Below are 17,764 nucleotides of genomic sequence, written 5' to 3' on the forward strand. Positions count from 1 at the left end.
ATATAATTGTATAAATGTAATAGGAGGCTCCATGAAAACACCAGCTCAATACTCTGCAATGCTTAAAAACTTAAAGCTTAGGCATTATTAGGTGATAAACAGAACAAAATGAGACCATCATTATGCCATGGTTCTTTTGGATCATGAATATTATATGCAGTCTCTTCATCTCTTGGGGGAGTCTGGAACAGATTCAGAGGTGGGAAGCAACAAAGAGTAAGCATACAGGATTGGACTGCTCAGTAAGAAAGAGAGGTGACCAAATGGGCATATGATAGCGGTCTACAAAATAATGAAGTTCATGAATAATTTAAGAAATTTACTGGCCCTCTTTGCCAGTAAAATAAATGAGGCATCAAAGAAAGCCATTTGGAGCCAGGTTCAGAGCAAACAAAATTATAAGGTTCATTATACAGCATGCCCTAAGACAATAATAGCTGTATCCAGGAGAATATTAGAGGTTACCGATGTTTGCACTGTTTTCACTTTTCCACACGCCCCTATTTGTGGCCACTGTAGTAACCAAGATAGTAAGCTAGATGGATCCTTAGTCTGACCTGTCTCTTCTTTATTATTGTATTAAGTTGACGAAGCATACCACCTCACTTCTAGATTAATTCAGACACATCTGAACTACAGATCCAGAACAGCAGCTTATCTGGATTTCAGGATAAATATGGACACTTTTTACCACAACCCACAGCTTTTCAAGAAGGAGTTATCACAAATCTTAATATCATTCTCTACAAAAGCATGCATATAACAGATGAAGAGATTTTTAAAAGGAGAGGGAAGTCTTGAAATCAAAGAGATAATTGTTTCACTGTGCTTTCCTCTTGGCAATTAACTATCAGATTTTCAGCAGCTAAATATCAGTAGAGCTTCTGTCACTTCACTGCAGCTCCCCAGGAACACCCAAAGAGTCTCAGAATGGGAATACTGGTGCTGTCTGTCCTCATCAATTAAATAATGCTTGACATTGTTCCTAAAAATGAGAATGTCATGATCTATACTGTTAAGTTGCTAGCATGGTCCTATGAAATAGCACCACACCAAAACCTCATAGGCACACTTAAAAACCTAAGATATTCCAGGGATCCTTCCAGGTCGGTTTGCAAATGGACATCCTTTGAGATCAAGGAAGAAGATGGGTCTTTTCCACTGAAGAAAAGAGCTGGGGCGGGGGGAGGAGAGGGAACAAGGTAAAGAGCTTCTTTATTCTTTCATAGCCATAAATCTGTACTCAAATTTCCTGCTACTGTTGCATTTCCCATTCCATACATTTTTTTCTTGCCTTCCTGCCTTAGTGTCCTGGCAAGTCCTGTTCCTCAAACCCTTTGGTCTTTCCCCTCAATTGGTCTAATGGCAGGAGCCCTTCACTCTTGTATTGCTCTGCTCGAAGCCCCAGAATCCCCCTTTTTTTCCCTTTGCCACATCATCTCCAGCCCCCCAGTGCAGGAGAAGCTATGGGTTTATGAAACAGGACCTACTTTGTTTCATTGGTGTTGCCTGTACAAAGGCTAGAAAAAACAGCAAATTTCAGGAATATTCCAGTATTTGTAGACATGAAGTGCCAGGAAGGCATGTTTCTAGGATCAACATCTGATGTTTTCAATTTCCTGCTGTCTCTTGCATTTGAGGCAGTACATATAGCAGAACTGTATAGTGACCTATAGATATTAATAGTATGCAGCCTACTCACCTTTTCAGCTGAGTAAATTTCTGAGTTGTCTTTTTCTGTCAACTCCCAAAATAGCCAGCGGCTTACCTGAGACTATGTGCTGCATAACACATGTTATGTGCCCAAAGCTCATGTGGGCAAGGAAAGGCTGGGTGCACAACCGTCACTCACTCCAGGAGACAGCTATGTGGCTATGAATGGTATGTCACTGGTATGTAGTAAAGACATGAGAGATCAGCAGTCTGAACAGCCTGAAGTACATTCCCTTTTGTCGCAGATGAGCATTACATGATCTGTTGATATAAAGGAGCTGTCTAGTATCCCCACCACCCTCCACAATCTTCTAGAAATCCCATTTATGAAACAAATGATTCCTCCAAAGCCAGTGAGAAGGTGTGGATGAGGGCAAGTGTGGTTGTCTCAGATTTACACTTTCCAGTGGTCTTGGCAACAGATTTGATCCTACTGAAATCCTGACTGTGATGGAGATTGAAGTCTTTATACTATTTAACATCACTTACTTTGCAATGAAACAAGAATACACTAACTTTTATAAATGGATCAAAGGGCAGCAAGGTGGGTTTAGTCCAAACCAGTCAAGTAAACTTCAGGGATAACATCATACACGACCACATTAAATAGCTTAAGTAAAGAAATACATTTTGTCTTCAGATATAAACTGTGACAAATATCATTAGAGGACACAAGAAATCTTTCCCTCATTTCAACCATATTTATCTCAGTGCCTATTTGAGCCTCTTGGACACTGACTAGCCCAGCTGAGCGTTCTTTCCAGCTCTCCTGTTCTCTGCTCTTTGGAAACTCAATCCAACTGATATAGCCCAGTTATAAGCATATGAGGCCATTAAGAGTATTAAGCTTTTTGTAGTTCTTATGCTACGTAGTCTGGCATTTACTTGTATATGATGAAAGGCCCTTTTACACACTACTTGAATACAAACATTCTAGCCAGGTGATGCAGAAAAAACATACTTTTTGAGGTAGTTCAGAAATAGTATCAATTACTGGTTCACTCCTAACTTGTAAGGCTCTAGGCACTTGTAGGAGTTGCACTAGCCTCAGCAAAAGTGATTTACCCTATTTCCACATATTCCAGTATATAAAAATAATATAATCCCACATGCACACAAGACCTCACTCCAGTCACTCCCTGCACTGCTTCCTGCATCAAACTGCTCTGAGCAAGTCTGTTCCCTCCCTTATTCCCAGCAGGACAGAATAGCACCTAGACTTTGAGAAGTCTGGAGGTCTACATCTAAAACAGAATTCAGGGACTCATGGCAAGGTAGCCACTCAAAGCCCAAGGGAATTGTCTTGCTGCCAGAGCTATTGCTTTGCAGATATGCAAGTATACACCCTGGATTATATTTTTTTTTTCCCTGGTCGAGAGGTGAAAAATCCACCTTATATCCACCTCTTCCCACCCCAGAGACAGCCTGGCTCATCTCAGGGCAGTCTTCACACTATCCTACATCTACTGTTCTTGAATAGAAAGGGGACCTCTTCATTGGTACAGCTCTCAGTCTATCAGTTTAATGGAAAAAAAAAACTCAAAACAACCAAAAAAACCACAACAAACCAGAAACTTATGCTTTACCTTCTCAACAATCAAATAAATATTTTTTCTGCCAGTTTGATTATATTAAGTAGAAACACTGAAACGGAATTGATTCAAATACAATTGACAGTATTATATTAGACCTCAAAATCTGTTAGCTCTGCTGTAAGCATAAGAACCTATATATTTACCTTCCAAAGTTTTATTTTTTGCAAAGTAAACAACACTTGGGTGATTTAATTTCAAGGGAAGTGACATTTGTTGTTAAGTTTCTTTATATAGATTCCTGCAACAAATCGAAATTTAAAGACAACATTTGCTTCTTGGCAAAATGGCCCTGGATAAAGATGAAGAAAATATGAGATAAGAATAAAATTGAGATCTACATGGAAAAGATAATACCATTCCCTCTTAAAGATTCCCAAATCAGAAGCAGCCTATATGTAAACAGAGATTTAGATAGGAGGGCCTAGTATCTACGCTATTCAGGGACAAGGTTGTAAATCTCTTGTTAACCAGAGACTTGATGCCGGAAAAATACATTGTCAGTGGTAGGACTGAGAAAGGAGAGAAAAAAATTGCTTTGAGTACAAGTAAAGACTAGGTCTTTCTAAAAATACTCCTACAGAAAAGCAACTCACCTCCACATCAGCTAGATGAGTCTTGAAATGATTGAGCATCCCTTTTCTTTTGAGAGAAAAATGTTTTGTTTTGTGGTTTTGACCATGTTTGGGGTTGTTTTTTTTTTTTCTTTTTAATAAAACATGTTGAGAGATTCTGGCACGAAGTCATTCCACCGTATTAACTTTACAGTAAAGTTAATGTGAAGGGACTATAAAACCACAGAACTATGCTGAACACTAAGACAGGTCAGGGAAACCATAATTTTGCAAAAAGCAGCTCCTTCAGTAAATAAAACAATTTAAGCATAGTCAGGGAAAAAAGCCATTCACTTAGCATCCTCTGTGGCAAATGAAGTTTAGCTAGATCCAAACCTTTCTGCCTGTGGAGGAAACGTCTTGGGGCAGCATAACTTAGCCCTCTGAATAATATAAAAAAATATAAAGAGCTTCCTCATTGCACCATAATTTTTGCAGCAGCGCACCACTTTGCTTCTTGTACATGTCAGAATTTCTCTCCTTATTACCTCTTCCTGGCACTTGCCAAGTGTTTAAAAACCAGAAACCTATTCCTGGCCTGTCTGCTCCCCATGGCTTGCATGGCTGCGTCCCCAATGGGGTAATCACTGCACCACCCACCTGAATCATGAGGGTTTTCACAGGGAGCCTAGGGTTTCCAGCTCATATTCATGGACACAGAGAAAAGCTTGAGAGAATTTTGGGAAGAAGTTTAAGAATTAACCCCACTGCAGTGCCTTCTTGGCAAGGTGATAATATCGGGTGTGATAATTGTTCACCATTTCAAAGAAAACAACCCCCACTCCCTGCCCCAAACCTACAATCATATCCAAGTTGCTTAGCTGTATTAGAGAGCCTGGGCTTTATCTTCCAAAAGCCTTCCGGGCACAGCAGCACACATTTAGGTGCCTTTTTATTAAAACACCAAAGGTCTCTTAGCATATCTGTCCCACTGAGATTTTCTTTTTGCCAGAGAACAATTATACCCCGTATCTCTGAACTGTCATCCAACCTTACAAAAACAGCCTGCCGCTTGTGTCTCGCTGAGTTTTCCAAGGGAATAATTCAGTGTGGGGAGGTCAAGTCATCACTCTAGTAGAGGATCAATTTACCAGAATAGTTATTTTCAGACAAAGCACAGAGTTCATATTCATGTCAGCAAAGATCATAGTCAATATTACAACAGCTCCTCCTAGGATTTGCAGTCCCACTGTGAGGGATGAGGTACAGAACAAGCAACCCAGGAAGAACACAATATAAATTGAGTAGCTGGAAGGTGCAAGAAGCAGGGGATGGAAAATAAACAGTGCATTTTTGTTTCTGCTGTCTAGGAACTAACTCTTAAGTTTCAGGTATTAATAAAGTATGTGATTTTGAAATGTCATACTATTTGGGTTATACTCACTGAAACAGAAAGCCAGAAGATATTAATGAGAGAGGTCACCTGCCTACACAAACAGGAATTCTGCCTGGTTTGGCCCAGTGTTATTAATGAAATCAAGACAGGAAAGACTGGAATGGCATATGGCTGGCAGATGCAAGCATATAATTTGATGGTGCAGTGGAAAGAATTACTCAGTACCTCATTATCAATTCAGTATTTTCCAATTTCTTAGGAGAAAAAGACCTCACTTCTGGTTCAGTCATTTAGAAGTTAACCTTTCCACGAAGGCAATACGTGTCTGTTGCTTTTCAAATGTAAGCTTTATGCAGAAGTTACAGCACTATACAAGATGCTTAGAAAGGACTTTATGCAGTCACATAGTGCGTGCCCAGGTCCAGCTTCAGTTTTGTCATTTCTGATTGATGTTTGTCCAACATCTTCTTAAAGACCTCCACAGCTTCCCAAGGCTAAGAAAATATTACCTTTACTTTCAGATTGTGGCTTTTTTTTTCCCTAACACCTGATCTCTACCTCTGCTGTTGCAATTAAAGCTCACTGAGCAAAATGCTCAATGAACTCAGAGGTCTTTGCTCTGCTTTTGAAAGATTGAGATCAGATTGTTCCTTCATGCTTCGTAAAAACAAAAAAACCCCTAAAACAGCCTTTCATGCAAAGAATCCAAATCGATATCTCCTATTTTGAAGCTGAAACATTGATAGCAACATCCAGAGAGCAGCTTATCTGGAGATAATCCATTTTTCACTCAATCCAGTTTCCTAAAGACCATATTTCCCTAGCTAATTCACAAGAATTTAATGTGAAATAATTCCAAAATATCTCTTTCCTTTTAGGTCATCATCATGCTATCCAGACAGAACTCTTAAGTTCACAGGTAAATACTTAATGCTCTAGCTAAGTTAACTGCATACTATGGAAGATGACCAACAGACCATTCAAAGTATTTTTCATTGTTAAAAATTGTAGGCAGTGATCCTGCATGTCTTCCCTTTCCTGCTCCATCATTGTTTTTTTGTTTGTGGGGGTTTTTTTGTTTGTTTGTTTGTTTTTACAGGATGCATCTCTTGGAGGAAAGCCCAGAAAGATTATGGGATGGTGGTATACAACTAAACAGGTCCACCTCACTTTTTGGCCAGTGTACTTCAGTCCAATTCAGTTTACTTTTTCACATGACTGAAGTTGGTACGTGACTTTCACTTGGCATTGTGTAGTGAGCAGCAGCTTGAATTCCAAGTCATGTGGCAGCGATACTCTCTCCAAAACACTAAGTTCAAAGTTCATTCTCTCCACCTTTTCTGTCTACTTTTTCATCCTTTTATCCTTTTAAACATAGGTGGTTATGAAAGAGTGAAAAAGGCATTCTGTTCAGAAGTGAATATATGGCATACATTTTGTTTTCAGAAGAGCATGAACTGTACCCTACATTAACAGCTTAGATATCAACCTCAAAAACAGGTATAGGTTTTCTTGCTTGGTAAATCACGCACACCATGGAACATTAAATTACAACAACCTGAAAGCACAGAGAAATGGGACTTGATACCTGGAGCCAAGGTGCAGTCTTACATTGCTTAAATTTAAATTACCTTAATCAATTGTTTTCCAGAGACATATTTATCATATTTAGCTGGTTTAGCTGCAAGTATTTGCCTCACTGGTAGCTAACATACACATTTAACAATTAGAAGAGCACTCTACTAGATGTTAACTATTTTTTTCTCTGCTCCAAAACATAGCTCTTAATCGGATATTTAGCTATGTTTAGACTGAGTGGTTGGTGCATCCATCTACAAGCTTACCTGTAAGCAGTTAAGAAGTGGTTCTGCAAGTTCTCTGCTTTTTTGTAATTTTGCAGCTCACATATCCTTCATAACCTGAGGGAACCAGCTGGCTCTTTACACATTTTTCTAGAGTGAAGTGAAATTCAAACAGAAGCAAAAGGCCACATCTCCTGAGAACTCTTTCTTCTTAGCTGAACCTTTTCTCATGCAAGCAACCCCCATACACGTGCACAGGCATTAGCTTGGACACTCCTATGTCTACGGTAACTTGCCCACCTTACGTTTCTACTGCATCCCACACCTGTTTTTTAATCTGATTTCAGAAACACAGCTTCTGTACCATGATCTCCTCTGCAGCTACACAATACCATGCTACTGTATGCCAAGTCCAGTGATGAGAGACTGTTTCAGCAGCAATGCATCCAGCCCTTTTCAAGTAGGGCATACAACTGTGTGACATGCAGTGAAGTTCCCCTGTATGACTCACAGGCTTAATTTCCACTCACCCCTTCTCCCCCTCCCCATTAGCAAACTGCCTCAGAGGGAAAAAAGTAGAGAGGGAGAAGTGGCAATGTTTGTCTCACTGAATTCTGCCCATGCCAGGGACACAAAAGCATTAATGGAGAAGGAGAGAGTCTGGAAAGTGCTCTAGCAAAGCTGCCTTTGCCCCCTGGTTTAGACTGCAGAGGGATGGGTCAGGTGTTGCTCTTGTTAGCTGTTACACTCCCACGCTGAAGCACAACATTTTCTGACCACTCCTCACATATTGGCAACTACAGAAAGAGCCTATGACTGGAGCTAATGTCTGAATCTAAGGAACAGCCTTGAAGGAATTTCCTTGTTTTGCCTTCCATAAAGCAAATCAGATTAACTCTAGCTTAAGCCTGATGATTTACATTAACATATGATTTGTCTATATACCATTAAAAAAAAAGTTCCTCAAGCTAGAAAAGGGCCATATTTGGGGTCATTAGTTTCAAAGTCTGGAAATGAATCAGCAGTTTCGAAATTACACAGACAGACCAGCCAAGTACTGCAGCAAAACATGGCGTGTGACCACTCTTCTGCTTGTCTCTACTGTAAAAACCACCATGAGCCAAGGCTCTCATCTAAAACCAATCTTTGGACATTTCAGTAGAAAAGAAGTGATTCAGGATCACATGCTCTTCGGCTGAGGTTTGCAAAAAATCTCATGTTACAAGGCTGTGCCAAACAGAACGGCTGTGAACAAACCTTCCTCAGGAAGGGAAGGGGCTGAATCACAAAACATGAACAGGAGGAAAGCCCCATGCCTTTACCCTAAATTTACAGAATACCTCTGTGAGAGATCTGGGATGTTATTCAGAAAGGCTCTTCCCGAGCCATCTACTTTGTCTGGTTCCAAATAATGACAACTTTTACATCCTGATCAGAGATGTTCACAGAAGGAGACAAATCCCATGCCAGCCCTGTAAAAGGGCTATTAGTGCTTAAACAGATGTCTGTGCCATCAAAGCTTTGATGAAGACAGTCTCTGGAGGCCCACAAGGCTTTTTATGCCCCTGGCTTTTACACACCCTAGACCTGGTCTCCACACTTCACAGAGGGAGCTCCCTCCTTCAGTTTTGCGGTGTCCCAGGGCCTCGCCAGAAAGGACCTCCTGGCTACTCCACTAGGAGACAAGTCCTGGCAGTGCGTGACACTTCAGCTCCAGCCAGCTACAGTGTGCTGTCCAGGGACACTGGTGGAGAACAGCAAAATCAAGTTCAAAAGCACCAGCCCTGTTCATCCTCCTAATCGGGACTGCTCAGGCAGGGAGGTGTTCCTCGGTGCGGAGATAACTCTTGCAGCTGAAGAACTGGATTCTAATTCATCTCATCCAAAAGCTTGGTCTTGAGCTCTTATATAATCATTTTAACATGTATTGTTTCTTACTCTCTTTAAATGTAAGGAGGGAGGAGAAGGCAGGATAATTTAAGGACTCCCTTTTAAATTGCAAGTTGGCTTTGGCCATGAACCATTCACATAAACCCAGAGATATCTGATACACATCCAGACAAAGCCTTGCTGATAATTTGTCCCAACTCTTTATTGCCCAGCAAATAACAATCCAGAAATGAGTACTTTCTCACTGAAGCAATGCAGCCATTCCTCTTGTTCTGCATGCAGATATTCCCCCCAAGGTATTGCTCCATAAGCTGGCAGCTATAATCAAAGACCAAATAACTAGTTGGGCTGGGTGCTACCAATGAAACCCTCTTAAGGCTTAAACAATCAAGGCCAAAACCAAAACACAATAAGAAGCGTGGTATACACTCTATTGTCTCCAAATTCATAAAACTCCAGGTGATATCAAATAGCTACTAGACAAAAGCTCATGCTTTTTTTATCTGTTCCAAAACATAGATTGAAAGGTTTAAGCATTATGACCTTGCAATTCTCATCCAAATGAATACAGAATAATCATTATCTATAACAGTCCTTCACTGTAAAAATGTGCGTTCCCCCACCCACCCCTCCATATTGTGGCTTCTTCCTTTATGCACAGGAAGACTGCATTTCTTTCAACAAAAATTAATGAAGCTACCAAAATCAGGAATACAAACCCAGAACTGGACAGGGATTTAATACGATTTTAAAAGGACGTTTTTAGCTCTTTGTTTACTGAAAGAGAAGATATTGATGCTGGGAGTTTAAATATGTAATTGCCTAAAGGCATATGAAGGAAGCCACGCAAGTGACTTGTTTCCAAATTATTTTAGCAGGTCTTCAACCTTGCAGCTCCTATTAAACATATGTACAGCAGCGCTCCTCATATAATTTAGTAGTCTGTAAACAGAGATCTCTCTAGCATTAAGTTCCCACTCCTTAATGCCTTGGTTATAGTTTTCTCTCATTAAATCAGCTAACAGTTAAACAAAACTTTACACAGGAGCTAATGTAAGAAGATACTAGTTTGGGTGCAGAAATCCATAAACAAATATAGAAATCTATTACACAGTTGTGTTTTTCTACCCTTTTCTGTATTGCAGCTCATTCCGTGTTACCAGTTTCCCTTATTGTCCACCCCTGCCCTAGATAGAACAAATATTGATTAGCACAGGCAAACCTAGGACAGATGACAAGCAAGCAACAGTTTTTTTACAAGCAGACTGAGAATATAGCCTGTGCTCCTCCTGTAATTTTAAAGGTCTTTTTTTACTCCTTTTGATTTAATAAATTTCATAGCTGATGAACAATTTGGCTGCAGAATCTAAGAAAACCAAGAGCCTAAAGCATAACATAACAATTACAGCAGTCCTTATTTACTTTTGACTTTTAAACACAAAAAATCTGCAACATATCTTGCAAACTAGAGAAAACTGTGACCACTACAGTAGCAACACAGTAGATTATAAACAGACTATAAATAGACTGTTATTTTTAGAGCTCTGTGTTTCTTAATTGCCAATAAACTTACCCAGTTGTGAGCACTTTGTGAGGACTCAGATGAAAGAATGCACTCTCCAAATTTCCACAGGGCATAAAGACTCTACATTATATCTTGTGGATGGGATGCTGACATTAACTGACAGAAGCAGAAACATAGCAAAACAGATATTTTTAAAAGAGAGGAGAGGAAGAAGGAGACCCATTAGCTCTGCCCCTGGCCCCAGCTCTGCTTTACCTTGCTCAGCTGTGGCTCACAGGTGTGACGAGCTGGGGATGACCATCAGACCTCAGCCCTGGATGGAGCTTAAATCACCTCTGGGGGGACGTGAATCTCTATGGATTTGTATGCACCAAAGATAATTGAAGCCAAATGGCAACATCCTAGTGAAAATTTGTAGAAACCAGCTTTTGTCCTCACCAGGCATAGACTGATGATTTATGCAGCATGTAGCCTCAGTCAAATAGTAAAATCCTTTTTACCTTAGGAACTGCCATTCTGAGACAAAAAGTGTCTGTGTGTCTGTATTGGTGTGCCTATTCATTTTTAACAGTCAGATTGAAGTGACTGATGTCACAATTTTAATAACCAAAGCCAGAAACACCAGCAAAACATTGACAAGTGGAATTTGTTCACAGAGGTTTTACAAGCTCCTTAGGAGAAAGATCTACCTTAACAAAGACACATGCAATTATTGAGAAAATTACTGGGTGTTATGTGCTGTTTCTTTCAGTCCATGGCACCAGCGAGGTAAATACTTCAGACCAGACCAGACCAGCAGTCTTCTGAGAGGTGCTGCTCCTTCCCAGGGAATGAATAACCACTGCTGAGCGCCTCATGGCCTTCCTTTGCTGGCCTCCTCTTGGCACACTTCCCTGCCACCCTGCTGTACCTGTCACATCCCTTGTCATTTTTCTCCAGTCTTGCTGTCCCCTCAATGCTCCACATGTGTTTCTACCTGGGTTTTTCAAGTCCTTCCACCATTTTTGTGCTGGTGAATCCCCTTTTGTTTCCAAGTCCTTCTCCCTATCTTCTGAAGTTCTTCTGCTTTACATCAGCTGCCTTCTTCACCCTGTTTTTGTGACCTGATAACCATGTATTTTCAAAAAGATTTTTTTTCTTTTTTGTACTAGAACTGCAGCACTCCCTTTATTTACATGGTTCTGGTTGCTCTGCACACATTTGGTCTTGAAGTGCTCATCTAGCCTTTCCATCAGCGTTCATGGGCTCTGACATGGACTCCATACGGCCCATGCATCAGTATCCTTGAAAGTATCAGCTTCCCAGCAGAGGACAAGTCACTGACAAAAAGTATGGCTATTTGCTTTAAAGTATTCAATTACTCCTTTTTGTTTGCACCAGAGGTACTCAGCCATCATGCAAACAACCCCCTTTCTCAGGAATTCGAACAGTTCTCTAAGGCCAAATCTGTCTCAAGTATTTTCTTTGGTTTGATAGGTGTGGCAGGGGAGCCAAAGCCTAGTTTTTGGCCAAGGACATTTCACTAGAAAATGAGCAGCAATGAAGAGTTTATTCAAAGACGTAGCAAGCTTTGCACAGCTGTAAAAAGAAGTTTTATCACTATGAGTAACAGTGCCATCTGCTGACTCCCGCTACAACCATATTGGGATGGTTCCATAATAGATAATTAAGCAATAAATTTTTCCAAAATCCAATATCTTTTCACAGAAAACAGCTGCTGTTAGGGGTTTTTTAAGTCATCTTATAGGGTTTTGGGGTAAAATTAATTTTCAGTATGACTTCTGAAGTCAAGAAATCCTCAGCTATTTTCCTACAGACCAGAGAGACAGCAGAGTCTTTTATTAAATATTGCTCTGACAGCTATAGGATATTTGAATTACTGTTCTTTATTACACAAAGCACAGGAAAGCTTTGCATAGCTCTCCCCAATTTGCTACCTAAGTGATTTTCTGGGCCTGAAGAAATGAGCACCTACCTCTCCAGATGGAAGCAGGACTCTTGAAGTTTACAGACAAACTCAAAGCAGCAGTGTCAGAGCTCAGCTACTTGGAAGAGAAGCTGCTGCTTTTCAGAAAATTAAAAAAAAAAAACAACAAACAACTTAGTTGTTATCTACAGTGAGCCTGCCAGTCTTGGAGGCTAAACCCCAACCATTTGTCCCAAGGGATCTGACACTATGGGGACTGATGCTCATGAGATCTCCGCAGTCCTGATCACAGCCTTCTTCACATTCAGGCACATTAGCGATTTTAATTACTATTTTTAAGCTAGCGATCAGTTATTTTTCAATTAAAATGTGCTTGATGGAGCATTCCTTTCTAAGTAAGGAAGATTACTTGTATCATCCTTGTTCTTGACAGAGGAAAGCTTCTTGTCTGCCATTCACTTTGTCACAATTAGTTTCATGCAAAAGATTTTAAAGCTGAACCCCTAAGAAAAACGGTAAAAATACCCAAAAAAGATCCTGGCGTGGGGAAGCAGAGTAACTGCAAGACCTGCTGAGTCAACACAAATCCTCATGCATATGATCCTTTATCACGTATTTCTTAGCAGTCTGGAAGAATTTGCCTTTCAGCCCGCTATTGCCAGGCTGATGTGGGCTGGCTGCAAACAGGAGATGCAATTTGCTGCTTCTTCAGATGTTCCTTTCCTGCCACCCCAGATGGCTGAGTAGCATCTACAGCTTACACACTATAGAAACCTTTGCTGTGGGGCTGGCATCGCTATATAATACTTTGACCAGTTCTAAAACATTATCATATCATCATACCAAGTTTCCTAGGCCCAAACTGGCAGAAAATGAAGCACGGCAGATTTACTTATCTAATCTTTATTCTGTGTTAATATGAAAAAGCCTGGATGGATTAAGCATATGTAAATTAAAAGGCAAAGACAAAAAGTGCAGAAAATAAAGAACAGAAACTGCATATACAGTCTACCTTAAAGACTAAGGGTAAGTTTTGGGCTTGTACAGTGTTGGACTTCGTGTGATACAGCCAAATTCTGAGATTATGAGGACCACAGCAGTAGCTAGGGGTGAGTGTAGGAAGGTAGATAGCAAATAAATTTCTGAGAGCTGTGGCTGCCAAGGAGGGATTTCACTGAAGGCTTTGGCAGAGGTTTTTGGAGCCTTGACTGAGAGGCTGTTAGAGAGTTTATATGAAATAATTAAATAAGAGAAGACTGAAATTAATAATCCTGTTGAAGAGGGGCCTTTGACTATGTAGCCATGCACACTAGCTTGCAAATACACTAAAATGTTTATGCAGTAACCTCCTCTTCTGGGTCTGCTCCACTTGAGTCAACGAGCGTTCTGCAATTCCTTCCAGCAGGTGTAGGGCAAAACTGACACTGAGCCAGTGTTCGTATGTGTATATTTTTGCTTCCATCTGGTAATGTGAAAGGAGGCTGTCTGCTTTTCCTTCCAAACTGCAAAAGGGAACTTGGGAAGTAGATTGAACTGTCATAATCAGTTTGATGGTAAATGAGGAAATAAGTCTATGCCTGGCTTCACTTTCTCCCTTTTCAGTACTATTCAGTGTGCACAGAATTCTTATCTATTTATCAGTTTTTCCTTTCATCTGGCTTGCTCTCTCAAACAGAAGAGGAGGGAGGGGTTTGATGCTTAAAGAGGCCCAGCTGAGTAAATTCTACTTGAATATGCACTGCCCATCCAGCCAAGGGTTGCTTCATATGTCTTCCAGGCTGTGCTCCGGCAAGTACACCCCAGCATGAAATACACTATTTTCTTTTCAGTGTGATGTTTCTGATTTCTGGTCAGCTTGCTGCCCTCTGAAATCACTAGCAGAATTCATCTCCGGAAAGCTGTTACTTATGCAATTCATATGTATTCCTGTATTTCTGCCTCAGCCCATCTTACTCTTCCGTATCTCATGTTGTTGTGAAGATGGTCTTCAATTCATCACATTTTTCAAACTAAGTTTGATTTCTAATTCTGCTCTCCAGCATATCCAGAGTCCTTCCCAGCCTGGTGCAACCTGCAAATTTAATGATGATATCACCTGTGACAAGCATGCTTTTCAGGACGTCATCCATACTGGCACTTCAGAGATCCAGGCTGGACTGCCAGCCCATGAAATCACTTACAGGGCTGGGAAAAAACACACTAATAATTCTGGAGTTTATACCCAGGCTTACTGGATAACAGGGTCAGTTCAAGCACGATGTATTAATAGTTCTGCCCACGCAACCACATGATAGATACTGGTCATGCTTGGAACTGTGGCAAGGCACCTCAGCTGGTCCATGAGAAATCCAGGAGAATGGTTCTGGAGTTCTTCCCAGGAACGCAGGAAATGCTACATACCTGGACTTTGAAAAAATCCAGCCTGGACTTAGGAACAAGACATATATACATCATTCTGCTGTGTATTATTCAGCAGTGAGCCTAGGACTATGTAGAAGTATGTGTGTACCAGGTGTGGGGTGGCTCTTCCAGCTATATTTGCACATGTAAGATCCAGCGCATGCCCCAGAGGTTGGCCAGGTACCCACAGAGGTTTCCAAGGACTCTCAGTGGCATGGGGACACCTGTCTCCTGCCCTACCTTAATGAGAAGGGATGGGGCATCATCCCTGGCAGGAGAACCCATAGTGTCTGTTCTACAGGGGTGCAGTGCTCCACAACCATGCCTCTAGATTTGGAGAGTACAGGTGATTGATCTGGATTCTCCCTAGTGGATTTTCTGTGTCATTACAAAAATCAGGAGCTCTTCTGTCTTCTTTTTACCTTCATTTTTTCTTGTCTCCCTATTTTCCTCTCTCTTAACACTTCTCTCTTTATTTTGACAATTTTGGATTTGATTTAGCTCCAGGTTAAAATACTTTAGTGTAGCTCCATGAACAGTATAGAAAGATATTTCAGCTCATCTTAAAATAGACAACTGCATTTGGTCAGCTGTGCATTTCTTCAGGATCCACTGCCTGAATTGACAAGCTTTCTATTGACTATATTTGGAAATTAGAGACCCAGTTTACATGTAGATGTCTACACTGAGGTATTTTATTCTGAAAATTAATCCTACCCCTTTTGTCATGAGTCTGTGCTGCAGCTCTCTGCCAGGTCACCGTGCAAACTGACAGCTTTGAAGTTCACCAATATCTTTTCCAGGTAAAATAAATCCATCTTATCCAGATTAGTCTGTTGGTGTCCAGCTGCCCAGACAATCTTGTCCAGGTGTGATCTTTTAATTATACCTTTGTTTTCTTCTCCCCCCATCATCACAAACAATTCTTTCCAGGGGATACCCATGCCAACAGGGACACGTTGCACAGTTTGTTTCTAATTGCCTTCCCAACTTTATTTCAGTTTTTATCAGGAGAGTTTATCTTAAAATCTTAATTTCTGTGATGGAGCATATGATGCTTCTCATTCGTAATTATCATTTTTTATGTATTTTAATAGGATGAAAGACAGGGTTAAATGCTAATTGAACTGCCCCCTTTTAACTCCTTACAGAAAAATCCTTCCTGCTAGAGGCACTTTCATACCGAGCAGCTTCAGTGCCATCTTAAACATGACAGAGCCATCCTCAACAACTCCTGAACCAAAGCATTTGAATCCTTTTCAGAACCTCGTGGTCTATGGTAACTGCCACAGATGCACCCCAAAAATCAGTTCAGGTGGGTGGTAAGCTCCGAACAGACTTTATTCTAATAAAACTGTTTTGCTGACAACCAACTGTAAAAAGGGTTTATAAAAAATGATTCAGCACTCCGACAAAGTTCAGATACCGGTTATGAGTTCAATTACTACAAAGCCAATTCAAACTCAAGGAATCACAAAACTCTAGAAAGATGGTTCCAAATGCACATCTTTCCACTCATAGAAAATGCAGACTCTAAAGGGTACCCAGAGGATCGCTTACCAATAAGACATGGTGTCTCAAACCTCGAGGAACTTTCCTTAGATAGCCACTCTAAGAAGGAGAGTCTTTGACTCCAAACCCACTGCTCCAAGGAAGACCAAAACAATAGGGGTCTCTAGCAGGGTCCATTTATACCATAATTGAATCTGGGTGGTTGTCATTTATGGTAGTGGTCCAGAAACTTCTCTCAGCTGAGCTGCTTCATTGGTCAAGGGCACTGTCTGTTGACCAAGGGGTGTGTGCATGACCACTGTGGTCCATTGGCCTAGAAGTTTCTGGTGCTTTCAGTGGAGGGGAGGAAAGGGGAAGAAAGAAGAGGGGTGGGGAAAGTGCATCTGCCACAGTAACATTTATAGTGGTCCGCCTACCTGGTTGTAGTGGTAAGATGTGTTCATGTCTCCTGCCTTACCAATATTCACTTCCGTCAATCCAGTCTGTTTAAAGTTGGCTTGCAGAACATCATTGCATGCTGATTTACATTAACAAGAAACTGGTGAGCAATCACAATGGTTTAGGTACTGGGAAAGATTTTTACTCATTGAAAGAGTTCCTTTTTATTGAATGAATTATAGCTGGGATTTTAGCATGATCATTATCACTTGAAAACTAATAATCCTTTTTAACCAGAAACAGAACTCCCTGTGGACCTCCTGCTAATCTGATGACGGGACTGCTACTGACTGCTTTGCATGAGGAGTGAAATCAGTGTAGTCATGGTACAGTGAGTTCTACTACTGTAATACAAAATAGGCTCTTGTGCAGATACGTATCTGCAACGTGTGGCAATATTCCATATTGTCTGTACACAGTGGGATTTTTTTCTGTGGAACCCATATAGCAGAATTACTTCTCTAATTTCTATGCCAATACATTTCTCTGTATAGAGGTGAAAAGGTGCTCGGTGAACAGGTCAGTCCTAATATCTATTGCCTAACAAAATATCCATACGATGGCTTTTGATCTTCAAAGCAGACAAAGCCTATTAAACATACAACACATCCTCACCTGAAAGTCTCACCTGTACCCAGGAGTGGGTCATGGAATTTCCTTCCACAGTTATGGTCACAGTAGAATAACAGTATATAGAAAAGCTAAGGCCTGGGGGGCTGAAGAGGTTCAGATGTGGGGTTCCAGTGACATCACACATTAGTACTTTGATACCGGATCATAATTTTGCCCTCCATGGAGATAAAGGAATTTGGAGCTTGACCTACAGTTTTTGTTTATGATATCTATTTTGATGACTGACTATGAAGTTTATCAGCCTGAAGGACCATAGATTCTGATTTATGCCCCTGTACTATTAACTGGAATTGCCTAGTTTTTTAACAGAATATTGCAGTGGAGAGAATACAAAAGACAAGGCAGCAGTCAGTATGCTGCAGAGGTGATACTGTTCTGGCAC

This window comes from Caloenas nicobarica, chromosome 3, assembly GCF_036013445.1.
Source record: "Caloenas nicobarica isolate bCalNic1 chromosome 3, bCalNic1.hap1, whole genome shotgun sequence".
NCBI lineage: Eukaryota > Metazoa > Chordata > Aves > Columbiformes > Columbidae > Caloenas > Caloenas nicobarica.